The following is a 22,045-nucleotide window of genomic DNA, read 5'->3' as shown; positions in this document are numbered from 1 at the left end:
AAAATAACGTGAAAATGCGTTCTTTAATAATCTCCAAATTCAATAAATTAAATTAATTAGTAATTCCTATTTTTATTAAAACTGAATTCAAGAAATGTATCTTAAAAACTAATAGCAAAATATACATTTCAAAGAAAATTACCTTATTATATGAGATATCCACAACAGGGCACGTAATAAGTAAATGTGTATCCTTTAGTTATGGGGAATAATAAAGATTTAAAAAAAAAAAAAAAGAATGAAAGAAATATTAAGTAATCGATTTGTCACCATAAAAAAAAAAAATCACGGAAAAACGCGCACACACACTAAAAAATACAGCCACATTTCTCGCCAAGTTCGATGCTCCAGAGAAGAGGGTGCTAAGAACAACGATCCATTCCGAGTGAGAGTTTTCTGAACGTTGTTGGGAGAATAAAAAGTACACACATCCCGGATCAGGAAGTTCGACAATTCAAAACAAAATTTAAAGAAGAGGTAAAAATTGCATTCGGACGAGAAAATACATCTCGGTGGCGAGCGTCAGCGTCGAGGTACAATGATTTTCTGCCAATACGAAATTCGTTCGCACGTGGAACTCAAATACGTCACCCGTGACGACACCTGCACACTGACCTTGGCTTCTTTGGTGACCTTGCCATACTGCTTCGACGAGCGTCTGCGGTTGTAACATGGCTGCGAAGAGCAAAAGATTATCCACGGAGGACAGGTTATCGCGACGTTTGGCGCTTTCTCTTTTTTAGGAGATATGCCCTCTTATAATTTACATATTGAAAAAGATGGGGGAGGTATTTGCTGCAGGGGAATATTGAAATACAAGAACATTAGTATGAATATATAGGATGATAATTCAAGTAAATCAGATATATATTAAATTTTTTTTAATATCTTATTAGTTGTATGATTTAAAGAAAGAAAAAAACAAGTTTCATTAATACAAAATATTAAAAAATAAGAGATCTGTTAGTTCAAGATATACAAAACATGAAAAAATATTTACGTATAACAAAACTTTTTGATAACATTTTGTCATATCAAAGTAATATGTTTTTAAAAGAGAATAAGCTTTTTATTGAGTCTTAAAAATTGTGCCACTCGGTAAATCAGTTCAATAAACATTAAGGATAGATTTTATTTATGTTTTTTGATTTTTCATTTTTAGTGATATTATTTATTTCTTCTTTTGCTTGGTAGAATAAGAAAAGCGGTGGTAAACATGCGGGACCCGCGCCTGGGGAAGAGGAAAGGAGAAAAACTTAAAAAGATTCTTAGACAAGTGAGGTATACAAGTACGGTATTGTTTCTAGCGTAAATTCATTACGCTGCATTGAATGAGATCAATTTGTATAACAGAACTAATAGTTTTAAGGTTTTACGTATAAAAAGTAAAATTTGTACTTATATCTATTTTTGTAATGCAGAATCGAATGGAACAAAATCCAAGTGGATAGGATCAAGGTCTGATTATCACCTATGCCCTATAATTTCAGGGGGTCCATAATTTTTATAAAAAATTACTATTATTTTTATTTTATTTTTATTATTATTTATTATTAATTATTTTTTTTGTGTAAATCTGAAGAAAAAAAATTACAAAAAATTGCCACTGTCTGCTTTTAGAAATTCTATAAATGTTCTCCTAAATATATATATTTTTTAATGTTTAAATTGAAGTACAAGACTAGAGTTAAAGCATATTAGTAAATTAATTTCGAAATATTTAGTAAGGGGCCCTTTGGGGTATAGAATGCTCAATTTTGCGTTTTCTTTTATCTTTCACTAAAATATTGATGTGACCCTCCTAATGTGCATTTTCTTAAAATTTAATTTTTGATAGGATCCCAAGAATATTTATTTTGGACGACATTACGGTACACTCAGTTTAAGAGATATTACAAAATTCTAATACAAATATCGCAAAAGAGCTTTTTCGTACAAAATAATTAGAACCAGTAATAAACATGAAATTAGTTTTTCTGTTTACGACAGAAAAAATCTATAACGAAGTCATGTTAATCAAAGATGTTTAAATTTGAATTATGCTATCGTAATAAATAAAAACCACATATATGCTGTTTTTATAACCAGAGATGGCAAGTTTCTTTCAAGGTGGAAAAAAACACCCGAAGAAAATAGGTATCTTCCAACCTAAATGGTAAAAAAAAATGGAAGAAATCTCCCTTTTTTTAATAAAGAAATATCGAATATTAATTCAATATTTCAAACATATATATTATTATTCAATATTTTATTTTTTAATACGGGAAAATAAAAAGGCAAAAATTGAAAAAATTAAAACTGTCTTTTTTTAAAAAAATGTTTTACATAAAGGAGTGTAATAGAATTTTTGAAATATCATAATTTAACTATACATTTACTGTATAGTACAAATCACATATTGTATTCAGAATTAAATTCAGCATATTTATTTTCTATGTTGCTATGCTATGCTGTTGTCGTCGGACATTAAGGCAGAGGGTGTGTGATTGATTTTGTCTTCTAATGGCGCCATCTATGGCCAAGAATTAGACTCCTGCTACACCCATACGTCACACCAGTTTACACGGCGGACCCATTTATACATCCATTCATTCGTCTACAGATCGTAATTTTGACCTGAACCAGAGAATGATCAATCTCCAATTCAGTACCCCCAGAAGTATTGATTTGTTATGGGAACATGGAGGACTTTGTGACCCGACAGATTTAACGTGCACCAGTCACAATTTACTACCCGAGGTGTCTTTGGCCGGCTAGATTCGAACTCCCGTTCTCGCAAACGTAAGTCCAGCGCCCTGCCAACCAGGTCTCGACTCACCAAATGCTATTAAGTATGAATACTGAATACAATTCTTAAATAGTAAGCTAAAGATATTGATCCATAAATATTTTTAATAAAAATTTTATATTTTACATAGCTAATCAAAAAACTATAAACAATTTAGAAAATAAACTTAAGAATTTTTAACTGCAATTTTTTTTTTCAAATCAATGATTTAAAAAAAAAAAATTTGCAAACTTTCAAAGATAAATATTATAGCTATTTTTTTAATACTATATTTTGATAGTTTTAGCTTGACCGATAACAGTATTTAACAGTATTTTCTTTGGAATATGGAGAAAAATTATTTTTTACTTTACTGTAAAAGAAATCAGAAAAGGAAAACTAAATAAATTAAAAAAAAAAAAAAAGAAATTAAAAACAAATTAACAAGTTTTAAAAAATATTACAAAAATGTAACCAATTGAAAATTTTTTAACAGAGTAATAATTTTTAAATAAATCTTTTACAAAGAAATATTTTTCTGCTCATAATTCTATCATTAAACAGAATATTCATTAACACACAATTCATTTAGATATTTTTTTTTAATGGAGGACAATTGGAGTTTGTCCCATTGGCCACAGAAATGCCAGAACTGCTATTCTCTTCTAGTTACCCAGTGGACACCTGTGGCGAAGTCAAGGCGGTGGTGCAGCGTCGCCCAGTTCACACAACCACAAACCCGTTTATAGGGCGGGTCACAATCACACAAAGAGGAAAGGACATAGAACACAGAGAGAGAGAGAAATATCCATGCCCTGAGCAGGATTCGAACCCGCGGCCAATGGCTCCGCAGTCAGATGTCTGTATTTATTTAGGTAATAATAATGGTAATAATGATAATTTTAATCATAATTCTAAATAAATAATTATAGTATTTGATTTCAAAATTCAGTATAAAATTTTAAAAAAATGAAAATAATTATTTTTTAAAAATAAATCACAAGAAATTTTTTATTTCTTTGTACTTTATTAAAGTATAAATTTGAATAATTCATTTTCAATTATATTTACACAATTGTATCGATCAGTTTTAGTTTCTTCCATTTCGTCCAACTTCTTACTGTATTTTCCACTGTCTTCCAGAGTTCTGAAAGAAATTGTTTCGTCGGACAAAATACGAGCCCTGCTTAAAACACTAAAAACTGAATTAAATTACTGCTTTATGTCTTCAAAACTTATTAATTCCCCCAAAAATTTAGCACCGGTGTTATAATTATTTATTTAATTTTTCTCTCGAAAGAAAGAAAAATAAATTTCTTTTCCCCTTTCAAAACATTCAAAATTTAAGTTCGTTTTGAAATTCAAAACCTAACTTATTAAAGTTCCGTTTTATTTTCAATATGTCATTTAATTTGTGACAGACATAATTTGTAATAGATATAATATAAATATTTGTAACTGATATAATCTGAAATATCCTAACTAAAATGAAAATATAAATCTTTTTAAATGCGGTCTAAATCATAATGTAACGAAATAGTCGCAAAGAAATAGTACAAATTCTAAATATATAACAAAAATTGTATTATATTTTGCTTTGCCCTGATATGCCAATTTGGAACAAGCTCTGTACGAGTAGCTTTTCCTTTTATATAACGTTAGTGCAGAGTAGCTTATTTACAGGAAAACATTTAAGTAAACACTTATGTGTAAGTAAATAACATGATCTAAATTTACAGTCTATATTTTCATACGCTTTATTTGGTATACACACTTCAAAGTAGAAAAAATTATGTATATTATTAAAATTACTGAGTGTAAAAAAAATGTAAGAAAATTAGTTTTATAAAGTTATGTTTGCATCATTACCGAAAAAGTTAATTAATACTTTAATTATTTATTTCCAATTTTTACTTCAGATATTTGAATGTGCATATTGCAGTTTTAAAGATAATGGAGTAAAACAAAATTGTTAAATATTATTTAAATTCAGAAAGAGAAGAGCATAGGGTATTAGGTATAAGAGCAAACAATTAACTAACTTATGGGTAAGTAAAGTCACATGCTCTAGTACTACAGTCCAGATTTTCACATGCTCCTTTTTTAGTACACATATTAAAGTATAAATAATTATGTATGCTATTAAAATTGCTGAACACTAAAAATAATGAAAATTAGTTTAAAGAAATTATAAGAATCATCATCATCATCGAAAAAATAAATTAGTATTTTATTTATTTATTTCTAATTTTTATTTCATATATTTGAATGTGTATATCGCAGTTTTAAAGATAAGGAATAAAATTTTTAAATAATATTTAAATTCAAAAAGTCAAAGATAAGAAAAACACACATTAAAAAATTTTTTTTTAAAAATTACAAGTTTTTAAAAAAGGCATTTATATAATAGTTTTAATTAAAATCAATAATTTTCAATTTTAGATAAAGATATTTTTTAAAAAAATAAACAAAATGATTTATTAATGTTTCACAATGTTTTCCTCACACATAAATTATCAATTTTCTCAAAAGGAAACAAATAATTGGAAATTCCGGTTAGGTTTATAAGTGCAACAGCGATTAAATTCTCACGATTGTGTTACGCTACACAACACCTTTCCTTTCTTAATTTTTCTTTTTATATAATTCTAATAAAGAAAAGATGTCCTTCTGCGTGATAAAATATGCATATGAAGAATAACATACAAATGAAAAGAAATTCATAACCGTATTTCTAAACCAGCGGAGCACATCGAACACGCATGCGCGCCGGATGCATCCCGCTTTTTACACTGTGGAGGCGACAGACCTTCAAGGTCATTGTCAAGGACGTGGAAGGCATACAGCCAAGGTCAGATTCAAACATAGAGAAGGGGAAGAAACTCTAGAAATAAAAATATCATAACATTTGATGGGCTGAATAAAAAAAAATAACAAAGAGCAGGAGAGAAAGAGCTTCTGTTTTAGTTCGTGAGTCAATCGAATCGATATCAGTCATAAGATAAAAAGTTCTCTCCGTGTCTGAAAATGATACAAAAACAAGAAAAGATTTTTTTTTTTTTTAAATTAAGCGTTTTACTATTATTTGAATAATTTTAATAACTAATTATATTAGTAAGATTTTAAGTTGTTATAACACATACATTTAATTTTAGGATAAAAAAGGAAAGAATGTTAAATTTAGTAAGCATCATTGTATTAATTAACAAAACTTGAAATGCACATAGGAGAAGTCACAAAATAATTCAAACAATAATTACATAATTTTCTTTTATTGTTATTTCGTAAGAGCAGGTCTAGCAGCTTAAAAGTATTCTAGAAGACAGATAAGCAATGACAAAAATAAAGCACAAATAATTGATAAAATGAAATTACCCACATCCGAATCCCATTAAGAGGAGGGAATATACCTCAATTTAACCTGAAACAAGTCTATCACTTTGGTTAGAACATTGTTCAATGAATGTTGTGGTTAACGTAAGTAACAATTATTTGAACAAACTGAGCAAGAGCGGAATGATGCAATATATTAAGAAGAAAAACTCCCTATTTACATCACAATTCTATGCCGTATAATGCTACAAAAAACAGCTTCAAAATTTCGAAGAGCAGAATATTCACGGTAAAATTCCGGAAATACTTATAAGAATTCAAATAAACAACATGCATGCACACTTTCTGAACTTTCACACTTCACCAAACACAGTACCATCATATAATTGCAGTTCAGAAATAAGATACTTTTTTTGTAGATTATATACTTCAAAATTTATTTTTAAACTTTATATACAGATCTTAATATTTGGCCTAATAATATTAATGATTACAGATTATGTTTGTACCTTTTTTTTACGAAAATATACTTAATCTAACGAAAAATGCATAAAATAGTAATGCAATATTAACATAAATGAGCAACTAAAAACAGTAGCATTTTGCAAAATGACATATTTTGCTTTAAATCTTATCTTTATTTTATGAACATCAAATACTTTTATACAGGTTAAATTATAACATAAATTATAAAAAAGTCTTAAGATTACTCTTAATTATAAAAAAGTCTTAATGGAATAACCATCATTTGAACTTATAAGTAGAACATAATTTAAACCTTAATCATCGATGTTTTTCAATAGAAAATAAAATCAATGTGAGTGCAAAATAAAATCAGAAAAAAAAACTTTTTTTTATCTTTCTGAAATAAACGCACGATAAAAATAAATAAAATAAAAATAGTTAACTTGCTGATTTTTAATGCTTCTATTTTAACCAAAGTGTGTAATGTCATACTTCTTGTTACCCATTTCATAAATTCACGATTTCCCTTTTCAAACGTGACATCATTTGTGGTCAGCCCCAAACATATCGTCAATGATTATTTCGCCCACTTGAGAATAAAAATAAAAAAGATAAATAATTCAATGAAAGCTCCTGTATATTCCTGTCTTTCCTGCGGTTGCAAGTTAACTTCTATTCAAAAAATAAATAAATAAATCTCCTCGAAAGCTACTAAAACTAAGCACAACTGAAATAAGCATTTGCCACGTAGCGAGTCAACAAAAAAAGTGGCGACTTAAATTAAACAAACGACCAGTCACTTTTCCTATCATTTTTTTTTATTGAAAATTGTTTAATGATAAAAATACATCATTGCAGAAAGAGACTCGGAAAACACAAATTTCATTAAAATGTCCGATGTCTCCATTGTAAATTTTCATTCTTCAAAATCTATCAATTTGAGGTAGAAAGATTATACGGAAGGGGAGTTATTTAACATTTCACATATTTCAAAGTTGTAATGTATACAATAAATGTATTTTGCCTCCCCAAATATTTTTAAATAAAAGTTCTTTAAAGTCAGTATGTTTAAACGAATTTTGTTACGTATTGATATTATTTTTATTGTTGAATAGCCGTAGATTACTTCGAATGACTTTTTTTTAAAAACAAAAATATATAATTTAATCAAAGCAAAAAAGTTTTTACAAAGTAGCTGTTAAATGAAAAGGACTTAGTCGCCTACTCATTAGGTTTAAGGAAAAGGTGGCTACTTAGTTATTAGAGTCGACTACTAACTGAAAATGTAAATTTTCTGGTCTATTACTAAGCATCGATACTTTTAGAATTAGTTTCAAAATTTTCAAGGTTGCGGAGATACACTGTGAATTACATTCGCAACGTAATTCGAGAAATACTTTAAGATGATGATTAAAAAAAAAAAATAATAATAATTCCACATTTTCTTCCTTTCCCTCCAAAGAGGTTATCGTCCTAATAAAAGAATAAGTTCTTCCTAAGTTCTGTTGTCTTTTCAAAAAAAAAAAAAAAAAAAAAAAAAAAGAATCAAGACAAGAAGACAAACGAAATATAAATCAGAGGAACTCTGAAGAAGTTTTTCTAATATCAGTCGACCGCAAGGACGTTCAGAAAGACAAACTATACAGTTGACATTGGGAAAAATGAAATAAATAATAAAGGATATTATCTCGGAAGAATTTTCCGCATTGTTTCATGACTCAAACCATGTTTAAAAAGAAGCAAAAAAAAAGAAGACTAACCAAGAGCATCATTTAACAAAAAGTACTTACAGAGAAGTTATATGAACTTTTAGCGTTTTGAAAAAAATAAAAAACATTAACATTACGTAGCTACATATCTTTAAAAAAATGCTAAGTTCACGTGTTTGGAAATTTGCGTATTAGGACGCGTATTGCGTGGATTATGCGTGGTAGATTTCCGTACTGAGAAATCGCGTACCTATGTACAGGTTATAACCATACATTTCTGTATTACTGGCACACATAAATCCACGATTCCTTTCTCCTTTGAGCAGTTAATGTCATATTTAATTTATAATATTTTTAAAAAAATTATTAGCTAGCTTATGTCAGTATGTGTATTATTAATTCTTATTTATGTACAGAAAAAAAAAAACTCCTATATTACGTCCAAAAGTGTTCTGCGTGTGAATTCTTCCTTCTCAAAAAACATACTGTAAAGTTGAGAGAAAATTTTTTAGATTAAACTGCTAACCACAAAAGTGCAATGGATCGAGCAGCCTGACAGTTTTACTCGTAAAACAGTCTAAGAAATTGCATTGCTGTCCTGAGTGCTCATCAACACCATACAAAAGACACAGACCTTTCAAGATCCATAGCGCCAATTCATCTTTTTATCACAGGTTTGGCTAAAAACAATGAGCGATAAATCTCGGTTTTAACTTACAGAAAAACTGATTGCTATGAGCCCTTTGGCTGAAAAATGATATTTCCAATAAGATTAATTGCGATTAACATGAACTGTAAATGAATGAGAGCAAAATAAGATCTGTTCAATTTGTGTCTGTTAGGCTCAACTTGTTTTGTCAACACTTCAGAGCGTTATTATGATAGGAGGTTTCGAAAGTAATCTGAATGGAACTCTAATATAAGGAAGTTAATATATATATATATATATATATATATATATATATATATATATATATATATATATATATATATATATATATATATATATATATATATATATATATATATATATATATATATATATATATATATAAATAAATCCCTCATAGGAGTCTTTCTATATTAAATGATAAGCTTAAAACAGATATTTGTTATCAAGTTTAAGATATAGAAATCGGTCTCTCACAAAGAGTCAAGATAAACCAGATAAGGCCAGATAAAAGATTATTTTCTAAAGTTAATGGGCAATAATTCGTAGATAAAGTACGCATTAAGATAGTCCCAAAAACTTCCCAGCGGCAGAGTGGCGCTATCCTTTTAACGAATGAAAATCTCTAAATTTTATCAATTGAATGACGTTTCATTAAGATAAGAATATCCTTGCAACCACCTTCCTTTCAGAACCTCTCTTCCAGGGTTCATGCTCTACTATAAAAATAAAATTCAAGTACTTTTCAAGGACTTTTTAAGACTTATTATAAAATTCTCAAGGACTTAAATTTTAGTTAAAGATAGACTAAAATTTAACATTTTAAACTAAAATGTTTTGACGATAAATGTTAGTCGATAATAGCAGTACTGAAAAATAAGACTTCCATTGCTCTCTCTTGATTTTGGAAAGTGATCTAAGTAAAAAAAACAAAACAAGGGTGATTGGCATCAAGTCGAGAATAAAATTCATGATGCATAAAAACGTCAGGTTTGAATTTTGTATTAAGGCTTATTTTAAGCTAGGTATACAACCTCTGAATAAGCAAAGATTCGGGCAGAAGACGGGGTAGGGGGGAATGTTCTATATAATACTGTGATATCAATTAGATATTTAAAAACAACTCTGCCGGGAGACTTTTATTTAATATTTAAAGTGGCAGAAGCATTTAGACAGTGAAATTTAAATTGTTCTTAAATATAATTTTGAAATTTCGACCACTTTTCTATTTAAGAAAATTAATCAATTATTGGATGTTGCGGCTTAATTATCATTTTAAATTTATTACCAGTCAACCATTTTAAATTGAAACAGTTGCCAACTTTCACCTCAATACCTTCTGATAGATTCTTAGTAACAATTTTGGTCACTTTGACTTTTTTAATTAACCACTCATACTTGAATTAACTTTTTTTCAGTAGCATCGATCATTTGCACTTGACATGGTCACGTGAATATGAACTGCAACGAGTAGTTTTCAAATTGAGTATAAATACGAAAATCGATGTTTGATATTACAATATCGATGTTTGATATCGCAAAATGCGCGAATACGAATAGCGACATTGGATTTTAAACTCGCGGAAAAACTAATTGCGCTAAAAAACCGCTTAAGTACAAATCGCGATATTAGATTTTTGAATTGCTTTAATGGGAATTGCGAGTGCGATTTTTGAATCACGCGAAAACGAATTGCAACAGCAGGCATTAAAGTGGACAAAAATAAAAAAAAGCTGAACCTTTACAACGCAGGTCACTAGGAGGAGGAGGGGGTGCTCTATATGATACTGAGATTTATAAAAGCAACTTTTAATTATGCTGGGAGATTTTTATTCAATATTTAAAGTGGCAGAAGCATTTAGACAGTTAATTTTAAATTTTTCTTAAATATAATTTTAAAATTTCGACCACTAATATATTTAAAAAAATTAAGCAATTATAGGAAGGCGCAACTATTAAATTACTTACTAATGAAAAATATATCACATCTTTACAGTAACTAATTCAAGAGAAAGCTTACTTCTACTTCTTTCAAGAATCGCGATATTGGGTTTTAAAATCGTGTGAATATGAATCTTGATATTCGATTTTAAAATCGCATGAATATGAATCGCGATTTTGGATTTCAAAATCGCGTGAATATGAATCACGAAATTGGATCTTAAAATCGCGTGAATTTGAATCGCGATTCTGGACTTTAAAATCGCGTGAATATGAATCGTGCTGTTGGATATTAAAATCGCGTGAATATGAATCTCGATTTTGGATTTTAAAATTTCGTGAATGTGAATCATGCTATTGGATTTTAAAACCGCGTGAATATGAATCGTGCAGTTGGATTTTAAAAACCCGAAAATACAAATCACGATATTAGATTTTAAAATCGGGTGAATATGAATCACGATATTGGATTTTAAAATCGCGTGAATATGAATCGCGATTTTGGATTTTAAAAATGCGTGAATATGAATCACGATATTGGATTTTAAAATCGCGTGAATATGAATCGCGATTTTGGATTTTAAAAACACGAAAATACAAATCACGATATTGGATTTTAAAATCGCGTGAATACCAATAACGATATTGGATTTTAAAATCGCGTTTTTGGATTTTAAAATCGCGTGAATATGAATCGCGATTTTGGATTTTAAAATCCCGTGAATATGAATCGAGCTGTTGGATTTTAAAAACACGAAAATACAAATTGCGATATTGAATTTTTAAATCGCGTAAATAAGAATCACGATACATAATTTTTAGATCACGTGAATACGAATCGCAGTAATTTTTAAATAGCGTACAAATACGAAAAACGATATCTGATATTACAACTGCGTGATAACGAATCGCAAAATTGGATTTAAAAATGCGTGAATACGAATCGCGATGTTGGATTTTAAGCTCACAAGAATACAAATCGCGACATTGGGTTTTAAAAACGCTTAAATACAAATCGCGATATTGGATCTTGAAATTGAGTGAATAGGAATTGCTAGTACGATTTTTAAATCGCGTAAAAAAATTGCAACACGTAAGTTTTAAATCAGTTAAATACAAAAATCGATGATTGATATTAAAATCGTTTGATTAAAAATCGCGATTTTGGCAAATTCCGGTGCAGTTCCTAATATTTAAAATTCCAAAAATCAGCCAAAAAAAAAAAAAAACATCGGCGCTCGAAACGAAACGCTTAGACTCTTTTCCACTCTATAGCAGAAGTCGCGGTAATCCGACTATCGTTCGGGCGGCTTGGGTTTCTCCAATAGGACTTCCCAAAAATTTTAGTTTTTGGAACACGGTCGGAAATTTTCAAAATTGGGGGAAAAAAACGGATTTCCGCTTTTTCGCGGAAGTCTTTCATCCCTGCAACACATAATTTTTAAATAAGTCTAATACGAAGATCGATGATTGATATTAAAATCGCCTGAATAAGTATCGAGATTTTGTCAGAATTTGGCGCAGTTCCCAATATTTAAAATTCCTAAAACCAGCCAAACTTACATAAAATCCTAAAATCAAACAGTACGTGTCATCATCTGAAAGACGGGGAAGTCATTCTCTCACACTTACGCGCGTCAAAAGTTAAACATAGAAATACTGGAAATAGGGCTGTTTTCCTGAGTTTTCGATACTTTTCAAGGTCATTTCGAATTTTTCAAGGATTTAATATCATTTTCAAGTACTTCTAGGGGCCCTTGAAAATCAAAATGAAATTCAAGTACTTTTCAAGGCTTTTTCAAGGCCGCGGGAACCCTGTCTTCAAATATCGGGAGAGCCAAAAATTCGTGGCTTTTTCTTATATTTTCATGGCTAGATAAATCTGGGCCAATTCCCAACATTCCTGCTAGGAAAACCATTAATGTAATAGATGCAAAACTCCAGAGAAAAACATTTTCAATACTTTATAACTTAATAACATGCCTTTTTATCTGAATCAGCCTAAGTCTCTTAAGTTTATCTAGCCTTTAAAGGCATATTATTACATATATATTAAAATGTGAGCATTATCCGATGACGAGAGGACTGAAATGACATTTTATAAAAAAGAAAACAGTAAAAGCTCTATTGATATCCTAACGCAGTAATAGTGGTATCGGCAAATAGAACAGTCTAAAACACTTTTTTGTCAGCATTATTAATCGTTTCTTAGAAAATTATTCATTAGCAAATAAAAATCTAAATAATATCTAACTTAGAAGTGTAAAATCCAGTAATTAATTAAAAATGAAGTGAAAGTTTGTTTTCATCCTTATCTTTTCAAAAAAGGGATTGCCAGGAATTTTCTGGGAAGTGCAAGTTACCTCCTAAAGAAATGTAACATTAAAGGGCGGTGTGGCTTGCTGCCAAAACGGCGGCACCCCTGCTTCTCACATTTTTTTTCTGCCTGTACTTTCTGTCATCGTTACTCAATTTTTTTTTTTTTATGTAATATTGTCATTTCGAAACGCTGTCTCGCAGCTGGGCGTCCTCTAAATTAGATCTTGAAGGTCAAATGACTATTTTTCGAATACTCGATATTCTCTTTAGAATGTTTCAATCTGATAAATGTCATTTTATACTCCATAATACTGCCTCATTCTGATAAAATCGATAAACTTGACTAAAAATAATATTTTTTCTTCTCCTTTTTTTTTTAATCAGACTTATGGGCAAACCTTAATAACAACAAATTTCAGAAAGAGAAGATAGTCTTCTTATAGCTCATTTAAAATTAAAAATAATCGATTTTTAGTTTTAAATGTATGAGCTTCGAGTTTAATACGAACGTGCAACGTATTGAACACCTTTGAATTACGTATACTGTCAAGAATGTGTGAAATGCAATCAGCGTGTAATTATGAAAGATTAATATACCTGTTAAGTAGTTAAAGGCAACTAAATAATGCAACCACAAAAATTTCAGACAATTCAGTTAACATGTAAACTTAAATTTCTCAACAATTTCCCCTAAGTTACATTAATGCAATAAATTATTAATAATTTTATCTAACTTGAAATTCAAAATGAAACAAACACTCTCTTTCTTTTAATTGACATATTAAACATAAAGAAAAGTTTTCCAGCTTTTTTAATCGCTAATTCATTGCACAACTTGAATAACTAACTCATCTAAAAGCAGAAAATATTTGTTTTAGCATAGAATTTAAAAGGAAAACAGTGAAACATTATCTGATTAGATTTCACGTTTTCTCTTTCATTTGATATTCAAACTCAATAGCTAAATAATGATTTAAGTTAACATTCAAGATTCATCATCAAAAATGGATTTTTCTCAGAGGGGTAGTTTAAAAAAGATGAGAGCAGGTTAATACATAATAGAAATATTAAGACGAAATGTGGAAATCTTGTTCTCATCTTCAAAATTATTATTTAATCTATAATGGAAGTAGATGGGTTAATGTGATGCTGCTTGTCACAATACTCTGTTACTAGAGGCATGTAATTGGCGTCAATGCATTGTGAGTTACAGTAAATCGGAATCCGCATGCCCTAAGTCTGGTATAGTTTGTCTAAGTTAAGAACTCCTCCCGCCCCAAAGTCTGAGGCCGTCTGGTGCTACGGAAACAAGGATGGTGCATTTTAGGGACAGTAGCTTTACTCTAGGACTACACAATAGATCGAAGAGATTCCCTTTTTCTTGCCAACCCGAGCCGAAACCACTCCAAAACAGTGACCCCGCACCCCTACTTGAAATAGTCATACCTCGTTACCATAGTCACCGCCACGGGTCCAGACGGGCGTCTGGGTGAGTTATTATTTTAGAAGGTGCACCGTAAGAACGCTAACACTGTACTCCAAGTCGAAAGTTTTCGTATCTATCAGCTCAGTGACAAAGTATTGCACTTGAGTTGACGATACTAATGGATCACATAGTGGGGATTGATCAGACTAGACCAGTACGGCATCTATACTGAACTAATGAAGACCCTGGTTTTGATAAAACGAACGGTATTACAGCAATACATCGCATTCTTAGGACAAAAGAATAAAATTATTACTTTTTTTTAATTCTATATATTTTCCAATTAATATCTTCCATGGAAAAAAGAATAAATTGTGCAGGTTTTTGAAAAGCATGAATGACACATTGTTAGTAGAAATGTATATAAAAGTGCAGCATTAATGTAGACTTGGGATTATTTATTTAATTAATATAAACTATTATTTCGCACAGAGTGTGTTTAAACGAGTCTGTTTGAAGGCGCACAAATATTCAAATTTTTGAATTAATTTGGTTAAGGTGAACTGGAAGTCTAAATGACCGCACGAGTTGAAATTGTTGAGGGCAATCTACAACAGACCCATTTAGTAGATATGTACCCGCAGTAACAAACAAGGTAATTACTGGTTTTATTTATACTATTTTCTACTAGACATGTTCTACCTAGTAAATAATAAAACTTTTTCAATACCTTTCAGCACATTGCCGTAACCAAAGGCGTTTAAATTATCAATAAACGACCCAAAATTCAAATCGGAATGTAAAGTATAGACTTTGGCGATGAGTTTCATAAAGGCACAGAACTGTAAAAATGAACTACAAGGTTGCAACTGTTAATTCGAATCTATCAAACTCTAATAAGCAGTGTAAAATAAGCCTGGAGACATTTTGTGGTTTCTGGCAGATCCAGATTATGAAAAAGAATAAGAATGCAATGATGGATTGCTTCGTTTTGGTAAGTTTTACTTTTACCTGTAATGAATGAATACACATTGCCCAAAGCCATGCACAGGTGTACATTTGGTAACAATTTCCCCGCCTTCTCATCAGCAATATTTAGAATACTATACGACTAGACGTTTTTCTAAGTAATGCGACGTACATCAAATATATAAGATTTTCTTGATTCCAAAAGAATGACAATGCTTAATAAGGGAAAGGATTTGCAAGCGAACATTTTTTACACGCTTGTCACACATGAAATTGACATTAAGTTGGAATTTAATTAACATACGTTTTGATTCAGAATCAGTATGAATTTTCAGTATTAGGCGAAACTCATTTTACAGCCATTTGCGATGATCTGCTATTAATTTGGCGAAAAATGTATATATTATGTAACATAAAATTTTTTTTAAAAAATGAAAGCAGGCATTTTTAGAATTAACATATTTAGGCAATTTGAAATGTGAAGAACATAAAACCAAGGAGAGAAAAAATGCGCTTATAGCTACAAATGTTTTCAAGAATTAGAAAAAATATCGTCATAGAAATGAAATCTCAAATAATAATTGATACGGCAATTATTAATTAGATAAGAACAAGAAGCTTGCAGTTGTATTAGTCGTTTGTATAATTAAAATGATAGCATAAGTAACTGTTGCAGGCAATTAATCAATCATTTTAAAGAGAAAAAAAATTTTTTTTTTTAAAAAAAGTAATCTTTTTACGTGGCAAGCGAGGTGCTTAGAGAACATCCTGTCTGAAGGTCTTTTAGTTCGGTCACTACTGCCATTCAAGATTTCATTAACTGAAGCAGACGTCAAGATAAATAAGCAATCTGAAAAGAGAAGAACGTCAAGAAAATAACAAAATGTGATTGGCCACAATTGTTTTATAGAGGCAGCAGAAATAAAGGAACAGAGCGCGTCACGGAAACGAAATCCAAATGAAATCTCAAATAACAGTTGTCGCGCCAATCGTTAACTAGACTATTTGCAGGAACAAGAAGTTCTTTCCAAGTTCTTTACCTTCAAACCCTTGGCTTGGAGCCACCAACCAAAAAAAATTTAAGTCACCTCATTGCTTCCCGAACAAATAAAGTGCTGAAAATGACGAGGGCCACTTAGGCAGAAAAGGGATGGATAGGAACAAAAAAAGATCTTTGAAATTGATAAAGAAAAAAAAGTGAAGAGAAATACTGTAATAGGCAAGAGGGAAGAAAGGCATATCACCCAGGTGTTTTCTAAAAAAAGGTTACGGATGGGTGATTTCGATTTTAAGTTTGACTTGGGGCCTTTCAATGTTTTGGCGTCACATCGTATGATGTCCTCTATCTCGTAGCTCTTATAAGCAACAAAATGATAATTTAAATTTTCTTCCATCTAAAAAAGGAATTTTAGCGGCAACATTTCTGGACTTAGAACACAGAACGACGAGGATAATATAGGAAACAAAAGAACATCTAAGTAAAGAATTTTTGGTGATTTGCATAAGAGAGGGATGAGTTATTTTCGTCAAAAATAAGTATAGTTCCTTCGATGATAAATTCAAAATAATAAGATTGATTATAATAAATAGGAAATTTTGTAAATACAAAAGTTATATTAATGAAAATAATACGATAAGTTAGTATTGGCGTCATTATATAACGAGAATTCATTAAATTCGGTTAAAATTCGTTAAACAATACAAATTTCTTAGCTTATAAGAGAAAAAGAATCCTCTCACTTTCATAGATAAATAAAACAAACAAATAAAATAATTAGTTTAAAGAACAAAACGTACTGACAGCAAATTCTTTTTTATTAATATTAAATTTCAAAATTTTTTGATTTTCAAAATTTTTCAAATTTCAAAAAAAAAATAAAATAAAAAAAAAAAAAAAATAATTACATGAGAGAAAAAGAGTCGAGAAGAGTAGTTATTTGAAACAGCGTGTGCTTTTTTCTAAACTTTGTGCTAAAATACCACACTTAATTCAATTAAAGAATAAAAAGTGATTTTTTTTTTTTTTTTAAATCAACGAATTTAGAGCTTTTTAAGACATCAACCTCAAATTAGACTACTTAAATAAGAGCTGTTTATGAATAACCAAATCTCTTGAAATCAATATGTTAAAACAACTGAATTTAAAGTCTTAAAAAAATTATTCAAATTCAGATTTAAGGATTAAGGGAATGGGCGAATGAAGAATTTATTAAAAATCATGAAAAAATAAAATTAATACACATTAATAACTAAAAACTGAGCATGAAACTTACAGCGTTGGTTTCAAAAAACAGGAAAACTGACATTTTAACTGACATTACTCTCATAGTATGCATTTTTATCTGATAAACCAACGCATATTGATTAGTATTGGATGTACCCAAACGTTACAACAATGCATACAAATTAAACGTTTTCAAATTAGTACCTCGTTTCTCCTAAAAATCACAGATTGTTCTCTATCTAACAAGGAAAGTTCCCCAAGTGTCACAATTTTTTAGAAACGAAAATCATACACAAAATTCCTTCTGTCTTTTTCGCAGTTATAAAAAAATTATAAATTCCCAAAACATGCAAATTTTAACTTGAATAGTTCGCCAAGTTCTATTTATTTCGCAGACGTTAGCTGTAATAGGAGGTTGCGATTAATTTAAGACACATTCCACCGATAACTTTATTTAATATTTGCGTATTAAAACGCTAAAACTAAAAGATAATATTTAAAAATTAAGAATAAAAAAATATATTCTTTAATAAATACCATTGTTTTAATAAATTACCAAGCTAATGCAAAACTCTGCAATTGGGTATAATATGAAAAAAACACAACTACTTCGATTTAGTAGGAACAACATAAGACGCAATGCTAAACGAATGGAATTTAGTTGTTGTTTATTTAGTTATTGTTATTAGTAGTTGTTGTTATTTGTTTTAGTTGTTGTTGTTTATTTAGTTGTATTTAGTTTCAATAACTTTTCTTTATAATGCAATAAAATCTGGCGAGCAGCTATTTAAACGATCGAACACTTCGTTTGTTTATTTGTGGCTTGAAGTTAGGCTCACAGAAAATGCCGTTCATGGGTTAAATTTAGTAGGAACAACACAACCTGTGACGTAGGCTATATTATACCCAATTGGGTATAATATAAAAAAAACACAACTACTTCCACTTAGTAGGAATAACATTTACCATGACGCAATGCTAAATTCTATGCCACTATCCACATAAATCAATTATTAATCAAAAATCGAATATCAATTACTTTTCTTTATTTTGCAATAAAATCTGGCGAGCAGCTATTTAAACGATCAAACACTTCGTTTGTTTATTTGTGGCTTGAAGTTAGGCTCGCAGAAAATGCCGTTCATGGGTTAAATTTAGTAGGAATAACACAACCTGTGACGTAGGCTATAGTATACCCAATTCTCAAGACAAGTTATTTTTTAAAATAACATTTTATCTGACGAGAAATCGTTTGAAAAATTTTTTTAAAGCATTTTCAAGACGATTTTTTAAATCTAAATTTTCAATAATTAATATCTTCGCAAATAAAGTATTGCAGTAAAAAAAAGAAAGAAAAAAAATTTTATAAAATTTTTTTCCCGCTAGGTTTGCGAGTGACACTTAGAGAACTTTCTTCATAAATTATCGAATTCTGCAAGCAACCTTATAAACTGTTAACGAGCCTAGTTATGATACATATATTTAAACTCAACCATTTCTCCTATTTATCAACGCAATAAAATGAAAAACGCAATAAGTATGAAAAAGTTAATGAAATGAAAAAGTGGTAACATTAAGTCGAAATTGTCTCCACCTGCTGTCGTTCAATCGGAAATCTTAGTGATATTTTATTTTGTAAATCTCGATCTTCGCCAATGATTTTTTTTCTTCATTTGTCCGTTTCAGGCAATCATGAGAAGGTCGATGGACCAGCGAATTTCAATTCTAATAATCACCATCCTCTCGTTTTTTTTCTCCCCTCTTCATCTAGGTCGCTGTCTGGCCAGACTGCATGTCTGCTCTCTCGTTTGCAAGTCGCAGAATAACGAGAAAGAAGAGATCAGTATATTTTTTTTTTTTTTAACACACCCTTTTTATCCTGCGTCTAACATGCCTAGAAGTAATTAATTACTTTTTATGCTAAAATAAACTCGCAGACGAGACTTGACGCATAACTAACAAAATCAGCTTTCATTTTCGTCAGCACTATTCTGAACTTACCAAGTTTGAGGTATTTAGGTAATTAAATTACTCTAGTTTTATGGATGTAATATAGATTTTTTCGTGTAAAAGTACTTTAGTAAATATCAGAGCACTGGTTGATGTTCATTTTTTTTCAAAAAGCATATAAGCAGAACTGAGAACAAAAAATACTTAAGAGTCGATCCTCAATGGCGTCTTTACCATTTTAAAATTAGGCTGTTGTTTTTTTTATTTTCCCAAAGTTGTTTTAATATAGAATTACCTGAATTTATGTTACGAAAAAACATTCATATAGTTACATAAAAATATACTACATGTCAAGGAATTTATGTTGTTGATTTATTTCTAATTGTTCATTATTCCACTGCAGAGTTATACAGGCAAGCGATTATATTAAAAATATTTTATTTTTGAAAATAAGGAGCTCCATCAAAACAGAAGTTATTCTTTATTTTTAATATACATATGAATTTCTAAGTAATTAATTTTGAAAATAGACTGGAGGCTGTGGCCACAGGAAACCTCCGTCCAACAAGAAATCAAAAAAGCAAGTGACAAGTAGCCATCAGAATAGTTTTCGCCTAAGAAAGTTAGGGAATCCACGCATTGGCTATCAATTGCTTTAACTAATTGCCAAGGCTCTATTTAAGCATTCAAATGAGTTGGCGTAAAAGAAAATGTGAGAAATAATAACGAATTTTAACAAAATCAAAACATTTAGCAACTATATAACGGTTTTCGAATTCTATCCTAACGTGTTAGGTAGAGTCGCGGTGGCTCAAGGGATAGAGCATTCGCCTTCCAATAAGGAGAACTGGGTTTGAATCCCACACGGCTGGTGGATTCGAATTCCGCCCCCGGTTCGCACCGTGCTGACATAGAATATCCTCAGTGGTAGATGGATCATGGGTTAGACACCCCTTGCCGTCAGGCTAACCGTGAGAGGTTTTCGTGGTTTTTCTCACCCTGTAACGCAGATACGGTTAGTTCCAGCAAAAAGTTCTCCACGAAGTACAAATTTCTCTCAATACTTGATCCAGAAGTTCCCTTGCCTTCTGGATTGGGTTAAAAATTACAAGGCTACGGAATTGAACATTAGTAGCGGTAAACCAAAAATTGGGTCGGTTGTTCAGCGACGGTTATAAAATAAAATTTGTGTAAAGGGAATCTTTTAAAATAGATTTCATGATTTTATTCTGAACTCAAGTCAAGGTTATTGAATAAAAAGATTAACGATTATATTTGTGATTTTTATTTATTGAGAAAAAGATTGAATGAATGTTAATGCTTAATAATTTTAGTTCTTCATTGATAGAAATATATTACGCACACGTTCGCATGACACTGCAATATCTTCTTCCATTATATAAACAAATCGTCAAGGAATAGTTAAGCCAATTACCGCAGCAGGGCGCTTATACATTTACTCGGAGAGTGTTGACATCTTGCCGCGCTTTGAGGAGAAAAAAATGCGCCGCCTTTTAACATAGTCCAGTCCTCGAATGAAAATTCCTAATACAGATACTTTTCTGTGCGCAAGACCTCTTTTTTTACCTTGTAATTAAAAGAAATTGAGCTGTAGTCAATAAATGTTTGTTACATAATAGAAGAAAATATATAAAAACATATTTCAAATGAAGAGTTTTATTATTATTGTTAATTTATCGAAACGTATTTTACGGCATCACTGTGATACCCTGTATGAAAATAAAATTTACAGAATCACCATATCATAATAAATTTAATAAGAGAAAAACAATTTAAATTGTTTCCACTTTTAAAACAAACAGTTGCTACAGCTATTGTTAACGCATTTTGAATCGTTTCCGACCTTCAAAACATAGTGCGATTTAATCAACTTCTCTTATGGCTACTCCATAACACAAAATGTTTTCATTTATAAGCTTGAAAAAAAATTATCGCTCTAGACATCTAAGATGAAGCATAAAATCTTAAATCCCAAATCTTGATAAATGTAAAGAAATCAAAGTCAAAGTCTGCAAAAGATTTAGAAAAAATATAATTTGAAATTTGTAAAGCTAAAGATATTTTTCTAATTATGTTCTTTTGTTCTACTGGAATCTTTTTCCATGGAAATCTTCTCTTTTTACTCTACACTCAGAAACGCAAATGCTGCTAGCTTCACTCTAGATTTACGATACGATTTGTCTAATGATTGATTCAGTTCAATTGTCTTGTGAGAATAGAAATTAAAATAGACGACACGAGAATTACGAAT

General features: G+C 30.1%; 1 protein-coding gene across 2 annotated transcripts in view; it reads right to left on the bottom strand.

The window, feature by feature from the left end:
• Positions 1–22,045, bottom strand: part of Hr39 (Nuclear hormone receptor FTZ-F1 beta) — an 88,533-nt gene that overhangs the window by 41,652 nt on the left and 24,836 nt on the right. The window contains exon 1 of one of the 2 annotated variants that reach the window (XM_016075721.5): positions 143–686. The exons of the other annotated variant lie outside the window; for it this stretch is intronic. The gene's annotated coding sequence lies outside the window, so the exon portion shown is untranslated. Of the gene's footprint in view, positions 1–142; positions 687–22,045 lie in introns of those variants that run through there. 2 annotated transcript variants of the gene reach the window in all.

The sequence above is a fragment of the Parasteatoda tepidariorum genome, chromosome 1, assembly GCF_982258835.1.
Source record: "Parasteatoda tepidariorum strain Cologne lab strain chromosome 1, Ptep-v5.0, whole genome shotgun sequence".
Taxonomy (NCBI): Eukaryota; Metazoa; Arthropoda; class Arachnida; order Araneae; family Theridiidae; genus Parasteatoda; species Parasteatoda tepidariorum.
This window is presented reverse-complemented; position numbering and strand designations above follow the sequence as displayed.